At 36.0% G+C, this 22,494-nt stretch overlaps 1 long non-coding RNA gene across 1 annotated transcript; it reads left to right on the forward strand.

Annotated features, from left to right (window-relative positions):
- Window positions 1–718: 718 nt before the first annotated feature.
- On the forward strand, window positions 719–1,457 carry LOC149202759 (uncharacterized). The gene is made up of 2 exons (XR_016253572.1): window positions 719–814; window positions 932–1,457. It is a non-coding gene; the product is annotated as an uncharacterized LOC149202759 (long non-coding RNA).
- Window positions 1,458–22,494: the final 21,037 nt, after the last annotated feature.

Consider the following 22,494-nt stretch of genomic DNA (forward strand, 5'->3'; position numbering starts at 1 on the left):
CAATGAGAAGGCAGTTTGAATTGCTTTGTGTTCTGAAGTCTCCAATAAATTGAAATTCAATTTGGTGTTGCATTTTGTCTCCAGTAAGAAAAAAAAAGCTGGTTATTATTAGAAAGTATAAAAACCAGTGCATCATATCATGTTGCAAATATTATAAAAAAAATCCACCATAAGGGCATGAGTGTCATAAGAGATACAATGCGCAAAGAGTAAACCAAAACATGCAAGGGTGGAGATTATCCTCCAAGTCCGCAGCCAAAACAAGTACCCAATTACCGAAACAAGTACCCAATTACCATCTGCCTGTATATGAAAGCCAAAAATAATAACCATAAAGGCTGTATCATAAGTCTGAGAAAAGTAAACATGGTAGAGCAAAAACCAAAAGCAAGTATGTTGTTGATGGAGACAGTACTGTGTGGGTACAAAAACATAAAACATCACCTAGGGAGTAGCATGGTGCCAAGATCCATAGTGTAGTTGCCCATCCTTAGTGTGATATGCATGTTTTTAGTAGAATCAGAGATGCCTAGTTTTGGTTGTGAAATATTTGAACAACTATGTTTCTAGGATGTACCTTTTATTTCGACTTTCTACAATTCACCTATGCTAGTTTATAGTTACAGAGATGCTCACATTCCTGGACTGGAGAAGCCCTCTGTTGTTTATCTGGCTGTTGCCGACGATCTTTTAGAGGACAGGGTTGATTTTAAATTGCAGGCAAGAGCGTTTTGTGAAGCGATGGGTGGCAGCTTTGTCAGATCCTAGGGTCACCCATGAAATTTGCAGTATTTGGATATCTTACTGGTCACATGTTTGCCATTCAGACTCTCTATATTTCGTTTGAGCTTCTATGATTGTGATCCTTTTTATACATCCGTTGGAATAACCTATTATTGATATTAATTATTAATCACATGGATTGGTGCAGTGTGACAAATCATTGGGTCAGAAGATAGCAGCTCGCCTTAACATGAAAGCAAATATGTAAGAAGTTCGAACTGCAGCATGCAATGTGGGATACGGCATTTTATAATAGGATGCTGCTGCTTGTTAATCTTTCTACATATATGAAGGGCAGGAGAAAGAGGAATTCTCTCTGTGAAGATGAAACTGCTTTTACTTTAGTACATAGTGATAGTGGTTCATGAAATTTAAATTACAGCTGATGATTTATCAGTGATTGGACATCTGTTAGGTCCAGGGGATAGATACCTACTTATGAACTTTGACAGGTCTATTGTCATGATGTATTGGTATCATATATGGTCAAATTGAATAAATTCTGTTGAGAAATGTTTATGAAAGAATATCGGTTGTCAGCCTCGATAATAGGTAAAGAAATAACCTTGGATCATAGCTCCGGCAAAAAGATATTCTTTGACCAGAGCTCTTGCGAAACTACAGGTGATATTGTTGTAGACGTACCTTTTATTGTCATTTGGTTTTATGCCTTATCTCGAGTGTACCTTTTATTGTTTTTATGCCTTATCTTGATTCTCAAAGGTACTGTAGTCGAAACGAATGGGTGGGTGAGCGTTAGGGAAGTCGAGCGTCAAAATAAGGACTGATAATATTACCTGTTACTGGAGGAAACATTCTCGGCCTCGTTTGTCTTGTTTTTCCCTCTGCATGGTGCAGATACAGTGATAGTCAACCTTACTGACACCTATTTTTCTCTATTTATTTTTCCCTTGGCATAGTGACAGTTAGGTTCCTTTCTTTGAGTGATTTTTCCTCATTTTCATTTTTCCCATTGCACGGTGACATTTTGGGGAAGTTTCTACCCTAACTCAATTGTGTTTGATTGCAAGGTAGTTGAGGAGTGTAATTGTGTTTGATTGCAAGGTAGTTGAGGAGTGTGTGATATACCTGGGCAAGAAAAAATAATGTCAACAAAATTCTAAAACAAAAGAAAACAATGGTCCACACCACGAGAGATTAATTTTGAAAGCCCTTGATTGGAAAAAAAATAACAATTTCAAAGCTATTGATTGAAAAATAGCAGTTTTCAAAGCCAGATAAAATTTTTAAGTATCCTGTAGCAATCTTAATCTATCGATACTGGTATTATATTACAATCCTAATTCCATACTCTGGATTGGATTATAGAAAGAGGCACACAAATGGACTAAAAAATAGCACAAAATCCCCAGGACAGGGAGCTGTCGCCTCCTAACCAACATTTTTTCAGTATCACAAAGGCTTCATGTGATACTTCTCATGAACAGATTTATGTTTTAATATTTATGCCCCAAGAGGCTTCCATTGACAGGTGGTCTGCTTCTCCTATACTGATACTTGCAGTTGTGTGAGTTTGTTATTTTATATCAAACATCCAGCTTCCACTATAGTATCTGTTCACTGTGCATGATTTTTGTTATTTTCATGGCCTTCTCATGGGGTTGGAATAACAATCAGTTGATCTTCATGAATTCATTTCTGTTTTCTCATAATGATAAAACTGGAGTTAAACTCTCATTTGTTTGCGGTGTTTTATGAATATGAACAATCTCTTTACAAATCATTAGACTTCCTTTAAAGCTTGGGTTAAACTCTTTAGTTCATTTGCCTGCATTGTTTCATGAATATGAACAATTTCTCTTTACAAATCCTAAAAATTCCTGTTGAAATGGATCCTCTTTTCGTACGTTTGTCCAGATTGAGCTCTGACATGACGTCTTCTGCATTTTGATGGGGGTTGGGAGGATAACCAATGCTTTTTCTCTGTTAACTTGTCAAACTAGAACTTTGGGTTGTATGGTTTCACTTGCACCATCAGCATATTTCTTTCATGCCATTCTTCTTGACAGGAAAGATTCAATGATGCGTTTTTATGGCAGTTGATCATGAAACTATATTGTTGCATCTTTAGAACATGGAAAGCTTCAGTGATGTCTTGATGTCTTTTCATGGCAACTGATCATGAAAGGACATTGTTGGAACATCTTAGACCAACCATGCAACATTTGTTTCTAGTCGATATTACTATGAAGTAAGAACATACATTGGTCCACTTAATTGCCAATCCTCAACTTTATGTGGTGGGGAAATAGTGAGATGGATGTGTACTAAATGAGATTCGTATCTTAATGCGTATTTTCAGTTTGTTGTGATCTACCAGCTGTTGAATCTTCAAGAGAAGCCAAACGTCATTTAGTGTCATTTCTGCCGGAGGAGCCACAAGAAGATAAAGGGGCTCAATATTTGTAGGGTATGTGTTCGTTTCCCTGATGGCCAGAGAGTGCAGAGGACGTTTCTGCACACCGATCCAATTCATTTACTTTGGTCTTTCTGTTGCTCTCAAATTTAAGAAGCAATTATTTTGGTCTTTCTGTTGCTCTCAAATTTAAGAAGCAATTATTTTGGTCTTTCTGTTGCTCTCAAGTTCAAGAAGCTGCAGAGGGACGGCCGTTTAGATTGGTATATATAGTTCCTGGTTCATCTCAAACATTAAATTATTATCAGAAGAGCCTAAGCTTCGGAGATGCTGGATTTTCCAATTTGCTCATATCCATGATCTGGGAATGAGATGTGATTAATGCATCTGTAAGTAAATTGGGAAGATTTCAGCTTTCAATCAATAAACATTTATCAGTGTTAATTGCTTTGTTCAGATAACAAGTATTTAGCAGGGTTGATTGCTTTCTTCAGTTTTGTTACAAGTTCTGATTCCTTATCTTTATTGAGAAAGAGAAAATTGAAGTGCAAATTTCTGGATAAGTTCTGATTCCTCATTTTTATTGAGAAAAAGAAAACTGAAGTGTAAATTTCTGCGTGAACCAAAATTTTTCAATTTAACATTTCTATCGGCCTCTCTTTGCACCTTCCTTTTGGGGCAATTGCTAGTATTTTAATCTTGCTAAAATATAAACGCAAAAAGAATTACACAAGAATGTGTTTGACTTATCAAATATATAAATGTGTTCGATTTACATGGATATGTACGAAATAAAATCATAAAAATAAAATTGAGTTGATTCACTTACAACTAATAATTCATTAGACTTGTAAAATGTGTTTGATTTATCCAATGCTCACCACGGATGTTTCGCTGGGATATAGGGAACCTCTGTTTGATATACCGCACACTGGCCATGGTTGTTTCAAGTAAACTTTGAGGCTTGCATTGAGTATCGTCGGTAATCATGTCCAGTTAATCAAAAAGTTAACAAATCATGGTGCAAAATTTGGCAGTCATCTTTGTCGGACGAGATATAAAAATCTGGAGAGAGTTTATCCCAAAATCTCGAACAGTGGGTTTGGTTGCCCACGATTTTCTATAAATTTAGGAAGTTGCTTAGGTAGGTTGAGCGAGTACACTCTCACCACAGCTAATGCTTCCATGAAACACCATCAAAGAGGGCGTTGCTGAAATTTCTGGAAGATCAGAGACCTGTTTTTCAGTTGGTGTTATATAGAAATATACAGTTGGTGTTATATAGAAATATAACACTAGGGCAGACACTAGGAAAGTCCAAAGGTCATATACAGATATATTGTGGGGATCAATGGCTAGCTACGGCGATCATAACAAGCAAGAGCCCAGACTGTTTGGAATAAATCTCACCCAACAAAACACTAATTTCAGCCATGGTGATCACACAGTAAAGACATTTTTAGGAGGCGAAACCCGTGCAAACAAGGAATGCCATAACGAGGAGTGTTCTATAATTCTTTTTTTCCAGCAAGAAAAAAGTGGTATATATATTCATAATAAGGTCAAAATACATATGAGGTGTTACCAAATATTCCATATCAGTTACAAAGAATATTCCAGGGCATGTAAAAAACTCATACCCAGCCAAACTTCAAACATCATAACTCTAATATTTAACTGATATGGCCTTGAAAACATAGACGCATATACAATATACAGAAAATGAAGCATTGTGATTCCAAATCTGATCCATGCGTAGACACAGTTTATGTACTAAATTTACCAAATTAAAGCATCCATGTCACGGAACTAGGAAAAATCATAGATATGTACAGTCATGTATGGAAAGAGCTTATAGTATCAAAACAACAAAAATAGTAATAATCATCCAGGGAATGGAATCAATTGTAGCGGCTCCCAACTTGACCGTAATGTGCATGCCATCCATTTGAACCAGCAGAACATCCTTTGACAATTGATGAGCCTTTTGATTGAAATCCCTGCTTATATGCTTAATAGAGGAATTTCAGAACGAAGTCCATAGGTTATCAATTGTTATTCAATTTTTCTGAACAATGGTTTTTGAATTACCAAAAATATGAATCTCAGGAATATTGAGAAAGTGTGAAAACCATAACAGACCCCATAAAGCCATTGTTTCTGCCTTTGTATTCGAACCTGTGCTGCACTACCAATGTACACAAAATCCCTGTTCTTTGGATATCCCAATCCAAAATCCGCGTCCACATATGTTCTTCTAGGCCACCTTGTCAAAAAAACCAAGCGGGTATATCAATTCTTGGCATGTTTTCTTTTGTGGTTATTGATCAGTACCATTGTCAAGTGTAAGAACCATGGCATGATAAGATATAGTATGCTCATAAACTAAATTAAAACTATCCTGTGAATTCTCAAAAATTCTCCTATTTCGCCATTTCCAAATCATCCATAATAGAATCGGGGAATACCTCTACAATAAGTTTTCTGTGTGTTCCACCATATCATGCAATTCTGGATATTGTCAAAACTGAAAAAAGGGAAACCAATCTTATGAGCCACTTTTTTTCCATACCTGGACCATGTAAGGGAACTTTAGGAACATATGTACATTATTCTCCTCCACGTTTCTGCAAATGAAACATATACTTGGCCCATGCCAGCTCCGCTTATGAAGATTATCCCATGTGATATTTTTGTTGTGACATACCAATCAGAAGAAGAGAATAATTTTGTTGGTAATGCTTGTTTTCCAAAATTTGAAAAAATCTCCCATCTTCTCATGCCGGGGCTCCCTACCGCAAAGATTGTCGTATGCATCTGTCACCCTAATGTTTCCTCCTTTCATCTTCTTAGACCATATAAGTCAGTCTGTGGTCTCCATACAACAAATACCAAGGGAATTTAAGTGTGTATAGATCCGTTCCCATATCACCGCCATTTGGCCCTCCAAGCCCAGCTCGCAAGCCCACTTTCAGGAAGGACATGATCCCCTCCATGTGTTAATAACTTGAATCTAGAAAAAAAATCCCACAACCATTTAAGTAGCTGATAAAAGCCCTCGGAATATGATTATCCTCCCCATAGCCCAGTAACTGATCTGATCCAACAATAATGTTGCTTCCTGGCCCCATGGACCAAACAAGGTTCTGTAAGAAAAGTTTATCAATCTTCCTGAAACTATTCCAAATGGCTGATCCTATGGGGATGCCAATAGATTTCTTGCGATACCATATGAAGAATTCCACATCCTTTTGGTATTTTTTGCTTGATGATCTTACCCAAAGGTACTTCACCAAAGATCCTCCTCTATAGCGATTTGAGAAATAAATCCCAACCAAAACGCCGCATGTTCAGAATGCCCCATCCACCCATGCACTTTGGGAATGAAATTTGTGCCATCGAGGTCAAATGAAATTTAAATTTGTCCCTATTACCCGCCCATATGAACTTAGCCATAATCCGCTCAAGACATTTCATAATAGATATGGGAATATGGTAGAGATGAGCCCAATATACACTCAACTCCAGCAGAATTGTTTGTACCAGAATGACCCAGCCCCCCAAATATAGACATATATACTCCCAGCCTGATATTCTTTTGAAGAAATGGTCAGCGATCCACATCCAATCCCCCACCTTATATCCACACCTCTTGATATGGAACCCTAGGTATTTCATACCGTTGTGCATTTGGTCCACCGCCACACAAAAAATACCTTTTATATACTCAACAACCTCCATATCGCACATATTATGATAAATAATAGATTTCTGGAGATTCATATAGAGCGCGGTAGCACGAGAAAATTTTGAAAATATGTGAAATAAAAACAACCATACAAGACGATTAAGCATCCCCATAATAAGAACATCGTCCACAAAGAAACTATGAGAAATATCAATCTCATTCCCCATGTGCAAAGCCAAGAACTGGCCATCAACCACCGCTTTTCTAATATGTAGGCTCAAACTATCCATTTCCGGGATAAATAGGAGTGATGACAATGAACAACCCTGACGACGACCCCTTCCAGCTCTGAAAAATTCGTGGGGAAACAGTTGATGATGACAACATAATCGATATTCATGACACAAGCCATAATCTGCTCCACTGCCTGTTGAGATTTTCTCTTAATTAAATTTGGAGAAACTCTCATGAATGTGACAACAATAGGATTTGCTGCTAAATTAACTTCATTTATTCGTCATGAGGAGTTATTGCATCCTATATTTGTTGTGAGTGAATTTATGATTTAGTTTTCTACTCCTAGCTATAAAAATGCAATCCTGTAGAGGATATGTGTGATGAGAAGGTGTGAGGAAAAAGAATTCCAGATGTGCAAATCTGTTGTTGTAATCTCCTGTTGAGTAATAAGATTTCCGATGCCTCTATTTGGTGGACGTAGCCTAGATTGGTTGGGTGAACCACGTTAAAATCTCTATTTTTTCATGGTTGAATGTTGTGTGTGTCTTATTTGTTTTAAATTTCCACTGTGTTAACTCTAACACTTGGTATCAGAGCCAGTTGAGTTTCCTGTTGCAGTGATTCAATCTGACATTGTTTTCGAAGGTGTCGTGGTGACAATCCTTGAGGTGTTGATCGGCAACCCGATGTGAATACAGTGTTGAATTCTTCTCATCTACGTGGAAACTTCTTGATCTGCAGCATAAAGGAAGGTAGCTTGCGTGAATGCCCAATCGAGTTTCACGTAGATGAAAGCAGTGACTGCTGTTGTTTTTTTAAACATTACGCTAAAGCCAGGAGTAAACTATGAGCTGGAGGGCATATGCCATGGACCATAAACTGGATAGTTGAACGACTCAGGCAACGTCGATTTTGGATTCATACGTAGGCTGAAGTGAGATCTGTGTATCGAAGACCAGAGCTATGCAAAGCGGAGTTTGGAGAAGGCTGTTAACTGGTGTTGAACTGAAGCAGCGGTGAAGGTGAACTGCACGGTGATTTCACAATGATTTCTGGCTGGTTAAGGCTGCGTTAAAAGCAGCGTTGAATGGTGAATTTGCATCGGTGAAAGGTGAGCTGCACGATGATTTCGTTTTGCTTTTAGTTGAGATTCAAATCGATTGGTGAATTTGTAGCGGTGAAAGGTGAGCTGCACGGTGACTTCAAGTTTTTTTTTTTTAACATCGATTATTAAAATGCCACGTTGAACCGTTGAAAAATCGATATTTGATTTGCAACATTTTTTGAAATGGGTCTTAAAAAAAGATTTCAAATGGGTCTCCTGTTTACATAAAAAAGTTGATTTGAATTATATATGATATTATAACTATATCATATTTCGTTTTTTTTTTTAAATTGTAATATGCCATGATATTATAAGGCAAGGGATTTTTTAATCAAAACTAATTCCTTTTGAAATTGGAACTTTTTGTGACACGAGCTACTAAACATGGCAAAAACACAAAGTGCTCGGTTTGAAATCAAGAAGTTCAATGGCGAAAACAACTTCGAGATCTGGAAAGTGAAGATGTATGATCTACTCGTGCAATAAGGCGTGGCGAAGGTGCTGTTGAGAAAAGCCAAACAACCTTACACCATGACAGATGATGAATGGAGTGACTTGGATGAAAGAGCACTAAGCGGCATTTGATTGTGTTTGGCGGATGATGTTTTGTTTAACATCGTGTCAGAGAAAATTGCTGCTAGTTTGTGGACAAAGCTTGAAAAGTTGTACATGACAAAATCCTTAACCAATAGGATTCTTCTAAAGCAACAGTTATACAACGTGCACATGAAGGAAGGTACAATGATAAATGATCATTTGAATACCTTTAATACTCTCCTAGTGCAGTTAGAAAGTATAGAAGTAAAATTTGAATCAGAAGATAAAGCTGTAACTTTATTATGCACGTTGCCTGAGTCATGGGATCATTTTGTTACTTCTATAAGTCTGAGTTCATCAGAAACTCTTGAATTTGATGATGTTGTTGGAGCTCTGTTGTCCGAAGAAACAAGGAAGAGATCAAATTCAGAAACCTCTACATCAGAAGAAATGATGGTCAGAGGTCATTCTAAAGAAACACGCTTCAGTAAGCACAACAACTCGTGTTCAAAATCGGAAGGGAAGAAGAGTAAGGTAAAGTGTTGGTTTTGTGGCAAATCAGGACATTTGAAGAAGCATTGTTGGAAGAGACAGCAAACATCCAAGGAAGACTCTTCGACAGATAAGAAAGAAGCAAACACGACAGATACAGGTTCGGCATCCATTTCAGGTATGAGTGATAAAGTGTTATCAGTTAGGTTGTCTAATCATGATCAACATTAACTGTTAGATTCCGGTGCGTCAAATCACATGTGCATTCATAGAGAATGGTTTAAAACTTATAAATCAATCAATGATGAAGTTTTTTACATGGGAAATGATGTCTCATGTAATATTGTGGGAATTGGAAGCATCCAGCTTAAAATGTTTTATGGGACAAATAAAATTCTAACTGATGTAAGACATGTACCTGAACTAAGAAAAAACCTCATTTCACTAAGAGTACTAGACACTAATGGATATAAAACCTTTATTCAAGGTGGAGTAATGAATGTTTATAAAGGAATTTTACTAGTAATGAAAGCAAAGAAGGTTGGAAATATTTTTCAGTTAGAAGGAAGAATAGAGTCAGATCATGCTTCTACAGTATCTGAAAACGACTATATTCTATTCGTTTATGGCATCAAATGTTGGGCCATATGAGTGAAAGAGGATTAAAAATTTTATCTGATCGTAAGTTAGATTTCTGCAAACATTGTCTATTTGGGAAACAAAGCAAGCAGAAGTTTAAAACTGGAAAACATACAAGTAAGGGAATCCTTGATTATATCCATTCTAATGTTTGGGGTCCATCTCCTACAACCTCATATGGAGGATCGTCATATTTTGTATCTTTTATTGATGATTTCTCTAGAAAAGTGTGGGTCTACATGTTATTGAAGAATTTTGATGTATTCATAGTTTTCAAACAGTTTAGAGCATTAGTTGAAAACATCACTGGAAGAACCATTAAATGTTTAAGAACTGACAATGGTGGTCAGTTTACTTCAAAGGAATTTAATAATTATTGCAAGGACGCTAGGATCGAACGACATAAAACCACTATATATACTCCTCAGTAAAATGGAGTTGTTGAACGCATGAACATGACTCTTTTAGAGAAAGCAAGAAGTATGCTTAGTAATGCCAATTTTCAGAAGGAATTGTGGACAAAAGCGGTTTCTACGGCTTGTTACTTGGTAAATCGATCACCATCAACTGCGATAGGATGCAAAATTCCTCAAGAGGTATGGAAAGGTTATCCATGTGATTATTCTAAACTAAAAGTTTTTGGTTGTGATGCAAATGCTCTAGTTCGAAAACATCAGCGTTCTAAATTAGATCCTAAATCAAAAAGATATATCTTTGTTGGATATGGTGATGGGACTAAGGGATACAGGTTGTGGGATCCTACTACTCACAAGATCATCATTAACAAAGATGTTAAATTTAATGAATCTTCACTTGAAAATCTAGATGTAGATGATAAATTGAAATAGGATAATGTATCTAAGCTTCAACACATTCAGTTTGAAACCAGTGCAATTACTAATAATATTCTAGATGAACAAGTTTCAGATTCAGATCATGAACAAGTTTCAGATGCAGATCATGAACGTGTTTCAGATGCTGATCATGAAGAATTTCCTACAGATAATAATAAAAAAATTGTGGAAATACCAGAAACATCTTTAAGGAGGTCTACGAGAATCAGACGTCCTCCTAAAAGGTATGATGATTATGTTACTTCAGTTGCTTTACGCGCTAATGATGATGAACCTTTGTGCTATCAGGAAGCTATAGAAGGTTCTAAAAGTGATAAGTGGAAAGGCAATATGAAGGACGAGATGATGGCATTAGTCAAGAATGCCACATGGGATCTGGTAGAACTTCCTAAAGATAGGAAAACTGTGGGATGTAAATGGGTTTACAAATTGAAAAGGGTTGTTGATGATACAGAGAACATGTACAAAGCAAGGCTGGTCGCAAAAGGTTTTTCTTAGAAAGTAGGCATTGACTTTCATGAGATATTTTCACCAGTTGTAAAAATTGTTTCAATTCAGATTGTGTTAGCATTAGTTGCTTTACTTGATTTAGAATTATAGCAACTAGATGTTAAAACTGCATTTTTACATGGAGATTTAGATGAGGAGATTTACATGGAACAATTGGAAGGGTTTGTTCAAAATCGCAACAAGAAATTTGTCTACAAACTCAAGAAATCATTGTATGGTCTGAAGCAGTCGCCTCAACAATGGTACAAGAAATTTGATTATTTCATGATGAGTCAAAACTATATAAGAAGTGAATATGATCATTGTGTTTACTTTAAGAAATTAAGTAATGGCATGTTCATTATCTTAGTGTTGTATGTTCACGATATGCTTTTAGCAAGCAAAAGCATAACAGAGGTCAACAGGTTAAAGGCTCAGATGACTAGGACGTTTGATATGAAAGATCTACGAGCAGCAAGACAGATTTTGGGCATAGAGATTTTCAGAGACAGGAGCAATGGTAAGCTGTGGCTATCACAAAAGAAGTATTTTGCAAAAATATTCTTGAGGTTTGGTATGAACAATGTGAAGCCTGTTTTAGTTCCTTTAGCTTCCCATTTTAAGCTTTCTTCAATTTTATGTCCTAACAGTAATGAAGAAAATGAATATATGTCTCGAATTCCATATGCCAATATAGTAGGTTGTTTGATGTATGCGATGGTTTGTACTCGACCAAATATTTCACATGCAATTGGGGTTGTTAGCAGGTATATGGCAAATCCAGGAAAAGAACACTGGTCAGTGGTGAAATGGGTGCTTTGGTATTTGAGAGGCACAAGTGATTATTGTATCACTTATAACAGAAGTAGTGAATTTGTTTGCAGATATGTTGATTCTGGTTTTGCAGGTGATTTTGGATAAGAGAAGGTCAACTTCAGGATATGTCTTTACTCTTGCAGGTGGAGCAATAAGCTGGATGTCAAAGCTACAAAACATTGTTGCTTTATCCACTACAGAAGTAGAATACATAGCTGCTTTACATTCTTGCAAAGAAGCGGTTTGTTTGGTGAGTTTGGTAGGTTGCAGGACAACATCAAGTTATTTTGTGATAGTCAAAGTGCAATTCACTTGGCTAAAAATCCAGCCTATCATAGTAAATCAAAACATATACCTATCAAGTACCATTTTGTAAGATAGGTTATCACTGAAAGGGGAGTCTCTCTTGAAAAAGTGCATACAAAGGAAAACTGTGTAGACATGTTCACGAAACCAGTTTTGTTAGAGAAGCTACGATGGTGTCTGGCTTCTCTTGGAAATAATAATGGAACGGGGTATCAGGCTAATTGTTGTCAAGGTGGAGATTGTTGAGATTTTCTGTTAATTAAATTTGGAAAAATCTCATGAATGTGACAACAATAAGATTTGTTGCTAGATTAACTCCATTTATTCCCAATGAGGAGTTATTGCATCGTATATTTGTTGTGAGTGAATTTATGATTCAGTTTTCTACTCCTAGCTATAAAAATGTAAGCCCTTAGAGGATATGTGTGATGAGAAGGTGTGAGGAAAAAGAATTCCGGATGTGCAAATCTATTGTTGTAATCTCCTGTTGAGTAATAAGATTGTCGATGCCTCTGTTTGGTGGACATAGCCCAGATTGGTTGAGTGAACCACATTAAAATATCTGTTTTTTCATGGTTGAATGTTGTGTGTGTCTTATTTGTTTTAAATTTCCGTTGTGTTAACTCTAACACTGCCCTAATCTGTATACCAATTTTATGTAGGACAAGTCTAAGATATTGCCAGTCCAGGCAGTCATATGCCTTTTGTAGATCCACCTTCATAATGGCAGCATTTAGCTTTTTAGTGTGAATCGAGTGTATGCACTCCTGGGTAATGGCAACAGCATCATGGATTTTCTAGTTTTGAAGAAACCCGAATTGTTTAGGGGAAATATAGCGGGACAGGGTAGTCTTCATTCGAGTCACAATCATTTTAGAGATGAACTTGTAAATGATATTAAGAGAGATATGGGATGAAAATCAGGCTTCAGAATGAGAGTGATATAAGTGGAGTTCATGTGCCGGTGTATATATCCCCGAATTCTTGATTCCTCGACCATATCAAGTAGGTTATGTTTGAAAAGTTCAAAAAAATGGGAGAAAAGCTCTACCGCCCACCCATCCGCCCTCGGGCTTTTGTCAGCCTTGAAAGATTTTAACACTGCCGGAAGCTCCTCCTCGATGACAGCTTTGAATAATTCAGAGTTTGCATCAACATCAAACATATTGGGATATAATTAAACTCCCCAGTTCAAATCCTCAACATATATCTCATATGGCCGACTGTAGGCACCTTGGAAATGTGAGATAGCAACATTGAAAATCTCAAATTGTGACTGACATAAATTCCCATCGGCATCTTGAATCTTCTAGATAGTATTAATTTTGCATCTGTGATTAGAAAATCTGTGGAAGAATTTTGTGTTACGGCCACCCTTACGAATCCAAATGGTCCTGATCTTGAGGCGCTAGGTAGATTCGACAATAGATAGAATGTGTTTCCTTTTTCATTCTAGTTCTTTAACACGACAACGTGTGGCTTCTGGTAGATCGTGAGAAGCCAACTGGGACCCAATGGTGTCCAATTCTCCAATGATGTCTTGTAGTTCCTTTGTCAAAGCAATTTTCTTTTTTTTCTGCCATGTTATTACTTCCCCACGAAGTATACCAAGCTTCTCCAGCAAAAGATCCATATGTGAAAGCCGTCGATCCACGTTACAAGCCCAGACAGAACACACAAGGTCATTAAAGTCGGGTCCTCCAACCATACTCGGTTGAATTTAAAAGGGATACCCTTTTTGTACTCCCCCTGGTGCCATTTTAACAAAATGGGTCGATGATCTGAGATGTGGCAATTGATCACCACCGAATGCACATTGCCCAGACACTCCACAACCTGTTCATGCAAAATAAAGTGATCCAATCACTTCGCAATATATGCTGACCCTGCCCGCCCATTGTCCCAAGTAGGAACCACTTTTGGTGGACATATATCCACAAAATTTGAGTCCATGATAATATCCCTGATCACATCCGCCATCGGGTCGATTTTCCTGGAGAGCCCCCAAACCTCATCCATACCAATCATGCAGTTCATGTCCCCCACAATAATGAGTGACACCATCTCAAAGATACCAGATGAGATCAATTTATCCCAAAAAAAAGGTTTATTCTTGTATGGAGCATACATGTTTAGGATATGTATGTGCCTGGTGATACCTCTTATATAACCCTCAAGAAGAATACCAACAATACAAGAGAAAGCCTTGACCCAGACCCATCAAAGGTACCATATTGCAACGAGACCACCAAATAAACCCACAACATTTGTGACTTCCATGTGCCACATCGGAAACATCTTCCTGAAGTATTTTATTACAGTGGGGACTGAGTGCATGGTCTCCTGCAGGAGAATGATATATGGATTGAAAGAAGTAAAGAGTTGTTTGAGGGCCAGGAATTTCGGGTCGGCCCCCAATCCCCGAATATTTAGGGATAGGATAAAAGTCATGAGAAACCCTGAGTGGGCATCTGTGCTCGAAGGGCCCGAGATGAATTAGCAACAGCGATAGGAATCTCAACAAGAGTTTGTTCATTTGGTGAGGTGAAAGGGTTTGAACGAACATGACCACGGAAGTCTCTGATGTCCCGATTATGCTTTCAGCGGACAATAATATTCCCCGCGGAGACAGCGCTGATATGGGGGGATGAGGAGCCAGAGGGTTTATGAATGGTAAGAGTACGGAGGTCGAGGGTCTTCTAATGGAGAAGAAAATCCAAGTCGCTACCCACAGAATTTGTAGGTGAAGCAAGTGGCGAATTTGGAGGAGTAGGGCTATTCGGGCATCCCGGGGATAACTGAGTGTAGTGAGAAGGAGATGGAACCGAAGCATAAATGATGTGGGAGGTCGAAGGCACGTCATGTGACGTGGACGGGATGGGGATATTTTCTCGAAGAAAATAATTCCCAAGTGGAGACGAGGGAATATTCGGGGAGAGAGACTTATCCTTCGAATGTACAGGCCCGTCAGATGATAGTGGAGATGAGGGAACAATAATAGGGGAGGATCCGTTATGCACAGATCGAAATGCAAAGGGGTGAAAAGTAAATGGTTCATGTGAAATACTTAGACAATGTAGTGCGCCCTTCCCATGTTGCATTATACCACCCCTGGAACCTTGCACGTGATCCCCAACCAGGGACAACCTAGATGAATCAAAACAATTCCATGTATGAGTCTAGTGCCAGCCAGCTCGACGATGATTGCATTGAGCTAGAAGATGACTAGTGCGATGACAAAAAGAGCACTTGAAAGGCACTCCCCAAAAGTCCAGATGCTGGGTAAGATTTGTATCCTCCCAATGAAGAGAAATGTGATCAGGAAAGCCACCTCTGTATTCTTTCTCTATCAAGATCCAGGCAACCAACTTATTTTGTGCCCCTAGACACCTAGGATCCACGTAGACAAATTTGTCAATCGCATTGCCAATATCCATGAAAACTTGCTTATTCCAGAGCTCAATTGACAATCCCGACAATTTTACGCAAATAAGTTTATTCTGAGGTGTATCTTTAAGTGGATTGAACTCAATATATCAGGCATGGAGTGCAAGAAAACCTATGCCTTTAATCCACGGGATGGCCTTAATTTTCATAAGGTCCTCCTGATTGTGGAAACGAAAACTATACCACCTCCGAAGCAGTGGAATCATCGTTGGCATATAACCAAGTAAGGTCTTCCATTTTGCGTCCACCCAGTAACGCATCTCTGCATCACTATAATCCGCAAAGTGCCACTTACCAATGAGCTCATGCTTCTCAACACTAGAAATACGATCAACCAGCACCGAGTTATCAAAAACCAGAGAAGGTGGGGGAGATGAAATTTTAATGGAACGTTGGCCATTCCTGGAATGTCGTCTAAAGTCCCCGTGGAGATCCGCATGAAAGATCAAAGACCACATGCAAACCACGTGTCACATGACTACCACCCAGGTAGGATTGCCAAGAGGGCACATTCATTGGGCCACCACGGTGACCCACATTAGATGACTGGTGCCAATTTGCCTCTACCTCCACGGTGGCATGAATAAATGGCTCCTGTGCGGATGTGACAGAGTCCAACACATCCATATCGCCCAAGAAATAAATGGGATACAACAAACAACGTGTAAAGGTATGGTGGAGGACAGTCTAGGAATGTGGGATGGCAGACAGTAGTTGAAGCTTAATGACAAAGGTACAGAGAATGTCCACCAAACACCTAGGGATCATGAATAGTACAAACCCCGAAAGAGAACAGATAACAGAGAATAATACCACGTCCAGATGATCAATAAGTACCGGTGCTGGTGGAAAATCCAAAGCCAGAAATAGAAATATAAAAAAAGAAATAAAAGAGGATGTCCACCACCGATACAGATACTAATACCACGTCGAGATGATCAATAAGTACCACCGCTGGTGCAAAATCCAAAGCCAGAAATAGAAATATAAAAAAGGAAATAAAAGAGGAACAGCAACAGCAATAGCAGCAACACCCCATGCATGTCCACCACCGATACAGATACCAATATATTTGCAGGGGCGGGAAATGATAAACGAGTGAATCCACCAGTGCAAGAGCTAGTGGAAACTTGCAAGAGCCAATGGAAACTACTAGGATACAGACAAGAACCCTCCTCAAAGATATATGGAAAACAAATCAGATGCGAAATATCATTCCCTATAGACATTAGTCCTCTTAGTCATATGAAGAAAATGGGACATATAGATGCAGAGAAGGATGTAGCATGCAATGGCGATAATCAGCAGTATGTGTAAAAGCTCCGACTGGAAAAATCCGGATATAGACATGATATCCCTCTCCCGGTCAGGTTAACCCACCGTAATAACCCATGTGTGCCCCAAGGTATGTAACGGCCACACCACAAAAACTTACAGAGGGAGAACCATAGAACTTCGAACAGTGGCCACACAACTTTCACGTCAATTTGGCATCGAGCTCTTTGTCTTCTGTGAAAAGGGCCAGCAATGACATCCAATCGGCGTTGAACTCTTTACCTTTCGTGAAAAGGGCCAGAAACGAGGATCCTGAGTAGCACAATACATACCCTGGTTGTATGGCTACCCTTGGTACAGAAGATGTGGACCTTAACTTGTCTTTGCATCTTTGAAGCATCGAAATTTTTATATTTTTTGATTGCATTATAGAACTGTCATCCTCACTAGCTTGTTGCAGGTAAAAATTTGAGATTTCATCTTGCATCCCATTACCCAGAGAGGCCATGAAATCTGTACAGTGCACTTCTAAAACATATTCTATATTATGATATAACCAGTGCACTTCATAACAATATTCTTGATATCATATAATCAACTCTGCGATGTATTCATAAACTTGGGAGTCCTTCACTGTTAAAACAGAAACGTTTTATGGGCTGTGTATGAATAAGCCATATAATACATTTGGCATAGGTTTTGAGTCTCAGTTTGCATCATCAATAAAAATTAAATACAATGAAAAGAGCTTCTTATCTTTTTTGGTCTTTACAATGTCTATATCTTCTGTTTTTTTGGAGTTCTGTAATTGACCATCTGTGCTCTATAATCCATAACTCAAAAAAAAAAAAAACAAAAACAACAAAGAAGTTTATACTTAACATACTGTTTCTTATTTCTTTGTCCAGTTTATACTTAACATACTGTTTCTTATATTTCTTTGAAAAGTTAATGTTGCCAGCATTTGTCTTGACATCTTGCTAAAATATCGAGAAAGAAAACTTACCTGTTGCCTTCTCAATTCCTCTTTTAGATAATAAATCAGCTATTAATTCTGCTCCCTGGATGTAATCAAAATTGATGTAGTAAAAAATACATACCAATGTTCTGTTCAGCTTCATCCAATTATTTAATATAAAAAAATTGAAATGATTATAGCCCTTAACCCTGTCAATGATTCTAGCCTTTCAACGGGCAAAGTTGCCTAGATTTATCTTACCTTTTCTCGTCCAATTCTGTCGACTTATAGATTATATGAGTTTTTTTTCCATTACACTTGAAGTGTACTTTTCAAAGGTATAATCATTCGAGATAATTCTGGTTTTTTTTTTTTTATTATGTTGGACTGGCAATTCCATAAGGTATGTAATATGAGAGCGGTCGTTTAACATGAGCTTTATTTGAGCTCTTCGCTTTTAGGTGTTGATTTTTAAATGTATATTCAATTTAGATCATTTTGAAAATTGTCTTATATTGAAATTGCTGAGTAAATATGGTTATATTGAATTTTTGGTAAATATATATTATTTATTTATTTTAAATAATTTTAAAATATTTAACATCCCAAACAAATCTAGTTAATTTTGAATATAGTTAATGGGATAAGAAAAAATGATAACTGATGGTAAAATAATAACAATTTATGAAAGGATTAACGAATTGGTTTTGCCATTAATATTGTGAGTATATGATAATATTGAAATTTGAAAAAAAGTACTTCTTTTCTTCCTAAAGGTTATACTCAGAAGGAGATACTTAGTCTGGAATCCGTTTCAAAGACGATCGATTCACAACCGGCAAAGGAAGATAAATCTGCTTCGAAGATGATCGATTAAGAAACAAGGAAGGAAGGTGGGTGCCCTAACGTAGAAGGCAAAGTCCCCTCGGAAATATGGGGTAAATTTGCAGTGGGGTTTTCCGATGGTGCCAAATCTCTCGGTGAAATTAACTTTAAATTTTAAATTAAATTTATATATATATTTTTTTGTTTAGCTGTGTTTTTAGAAAAGAGATATAATTTCATGTCATGTGTTTTCCGGTTTATTTAAACAGGTTGAGTAAGTGGAATTATATAAAAATAAAAATAAAATAATTATAATTATAATTATTAAAATAGAAATATATATTTATAATTAATATTCAAACTATTAATTGGAATGATGTAAAAATAAAAATAAAATAATGATAATTATAATTATTAAAATAGAAATATATATTTATAATTAATATTCAAATGATTAATTGGAATTATGTAAGAATAAAAATAAAATAATTATAATTATAATTATAATTATTAAAATAGAAATAAAATAGAAATATATATTTATAATTAATATTCAAATTTGTAGATTTGTTTTAATTTTAAATTTATCTTAATGTAATTTTTTGTTTTTATAGTGGAAAAAAAAATTAAATATATTTTTAACATATATAGATTCAGAATTAAAATAAATTTAGACTAGCTTACTTTTAACATTTACACTTGATAGATAAATTTTCTTTAACACTTAATAAATCCAAAATTAAAATAAATCTAAATTGATTTATAAATAAAATTGAGGAAAAATTCAAATAATACCAAAATGCTGAAACCTCCTGATAAAAAAGGATATGGGTTATTTTAAAACAACGCCATAGGCTATTTTCAGGCAACAGGTCTAGTGCAACCTAGCTTCGAACAAGAAAGTAACAGAAATAATATTTTTTTTTCCCTTTTTAAATTTATACTCTAAATATAATTTATTATAAATATATATTTTAGGAACTATATATTTATAAAAAAATATTTAAAATAATTATAAAATAAATAACACAAAGTTTATTTAGTTTTTATTTAATATTATTTAAGTTCATATATATTTTCTTTATAATGTAAGGCACTATTGATATATTAACATAAATTTAGTTATTTTAATTCTAATTTTTATTTTCATTATTTTTATTATTTTATATGTATTTTTAAATATATAAACAAATTGGAAATCTTGAAAAATTTAAGCGGTATCTAATTGATATATATTTAAAATTTGAAATTTGTTATACTAACAAGTATTGCTTTAAAAATATAAATTATTTAGACTACGTTGAAGTTTAAATAAGTCTCAAGCTTACATAACTTCTGAGGAAAATCTACCTAATACTTCACCATGATCTATGGATAATAAATAAGGTAAACTATCATCCCTTCCAATAGGAAGAGGTCAAACCCCAAAAAGTAAGAGTGTTGAAATTGTGACTTAACTGACTTCAAAAGTTAGTACGCACATCATACATACTTTAATGTTGAAATGTTTTTTCGTTAACATTCTTAAAGTTTATGTAGATTTATAAAGGGTCATAGGAGGGGATGAGTTTTGTATAGCCCCAAAGGATGACTTGTAAATGGGTATGTATGGGGACAGGAGCAAATGAATAATAACCAGGTATAAATGTATCGATAGCTACAACTATTGATTCTAAATAAAACCATACAAATGAGAAATATTAATATCTTGGGAGATTCACTGATCAACATTCAACACTTATGTAAAAGAACCTAAGAGAGAGATAAATACTTGGAGAACCTTCTGAAGCCAATAAAAAGGATACCGAAAAAAATACCATAGATAAACTTTAAATTTTTTGGGAAGGGGTTCAGACAGTTGTCGTGCCACCCCAAGTATATTTGAAGCATACAAAAAAAGTATGTAGGATGGCACTACAATGATAGAGTACATTTCGACGACCACAATACAACCCTAGCATAGGACAATGACTTCCAACATTCATTGCAAATCCTACAATGAAAACTATGAGGAATCATGCAATAATTACTCTAGTTTCATGTGGGATTTAGGGACCCGTGCATAAATCTATGGTGAAGCAGTGTCATTGACCAAGCAAGATTTCTAATTCAATTCACCATCTTGTGATAGAATGTCAAATTCTCTGGCTAATTGCATGGTGAAAATGTAGAAGTCAGGTTGTTGAATTCTAGATTTCATTAGAGAAACTCCAATTCATAGTTTATGCAACCCCTCATATGAGTTAGGGATTTAAAAAATGATTGATCGCAACTCGATGTGGTGGGATGATGAGTAGTATGTAGTTCCTAGTGATTTGGAAAACTATGGAGGGTTAATTTACAGTTGTATTTGCGTGTATCTTATGGAGAGATTCTCTAGCAAGAACTTTGGTGCACACCTCTTAGTGTAAATGCACATAGTTAGCCTTAATTAGCTTCAGTTAAACTTTAGTGTTTGCATGTGATGTGCACGTGTAGTTATGTTGAGTGCTTACATGTGGTGTGCACTTGGCTTTAGTTAGTTAACTTGAGTTCTTACATGTGGTGTGCACTTGGCTTTATTTAGTTAACTCTAGTGGTTGCATGTGGTGCATGTGAATATTAACATAACATAAAGAAAACTTAGCTTAAATAGTTATCTTTAATTCGCCTTAGTAATTGCATGTACAACTAAGCTTAAATTAGTTTCTTTATGTATTGATTCACAAATCAATATCCAGTAATAAAATTCATTCTCAATTTATTTTTCAATTCTTGTGAGTTTGTGCAATTATTGTTCAACGAGATCTGTATGTCTGCTCTAATAATTTTACAAGGTATCAGAACAACAAGGACCTAGAGAAGGTGCATGAACAATATTTTGTAGGTTTGAAGGTCAAGAGTTGGAAATTGTTTGGAGATTTGATTTGCAGATCAAAATATTGGAGAACTACCACAATTGTTGCTACAGTTGTTCCCATATTCAGCTATTCTTACTTTGTATACAGGGAAAATTTTAAGAACCACCCTAAATTTATATGTATAATAAATGGGCGAATCCCCATGATACAAAGGAAAAATGGGAGGTGATTTTATCACTAATATAATATATATATATATATATATATATATATATATATATGTATATATATATATATTTGGTGAATCTCTCACCAGATTATATTATCTTGTAAAGTCATGGCGAATGTTTTGTTAAAGTATGAAACCATATATGAAAATAATAAAACATATTCATTAAACTGTAATATACTAAGATACATGTTTAGAAAAAAGAAACATAATTTTCATTTCCTACAAACAATGTTGCAAGTTTTAATGGCCATGTTTGTCATGGTAGGAAATATTAATGTTTTCTCTACCACTTTTTTCAAGCTACCACTTTTGCCAAGCTATCAAATTTCTTTCATATTCCATAGACTCCAACTGCGAGATAAAAAAACACATCAATTTTGTTTATCCCAACACGCCAACAAGTAGCAAGCCCCAACTATATAATATAATGAAGTAGTAGGTATCCCAAAGGCCTCAAGGGGATCTAATGGAAAGAAGTGACCATTGTAAGAAGCCTTCCAATCAATATATAAATATATAAATGTAGATTTATTATTATTTTAATTTGAATTCAATTAAATAATAAAATTTAATTACGTCTCTCCCAATCTAAAT

Source organism: Pinus tabuliformis, chromosome 2_1 (assembly GCF_031772625.1).
Source record: "Pinus tabuliformis cultivar Carrire ecotype Pingquan chromosome 2_1, CPIR1, whole genome shotgun sequence".
NCBI classification, from domain to species: domain Eukaryota; kingdom Viridiplantae; phylum Streptophyta; class Pinopsida; order Pinales; family Pinaceae; genus Pinus; species Pinus tabuliformis.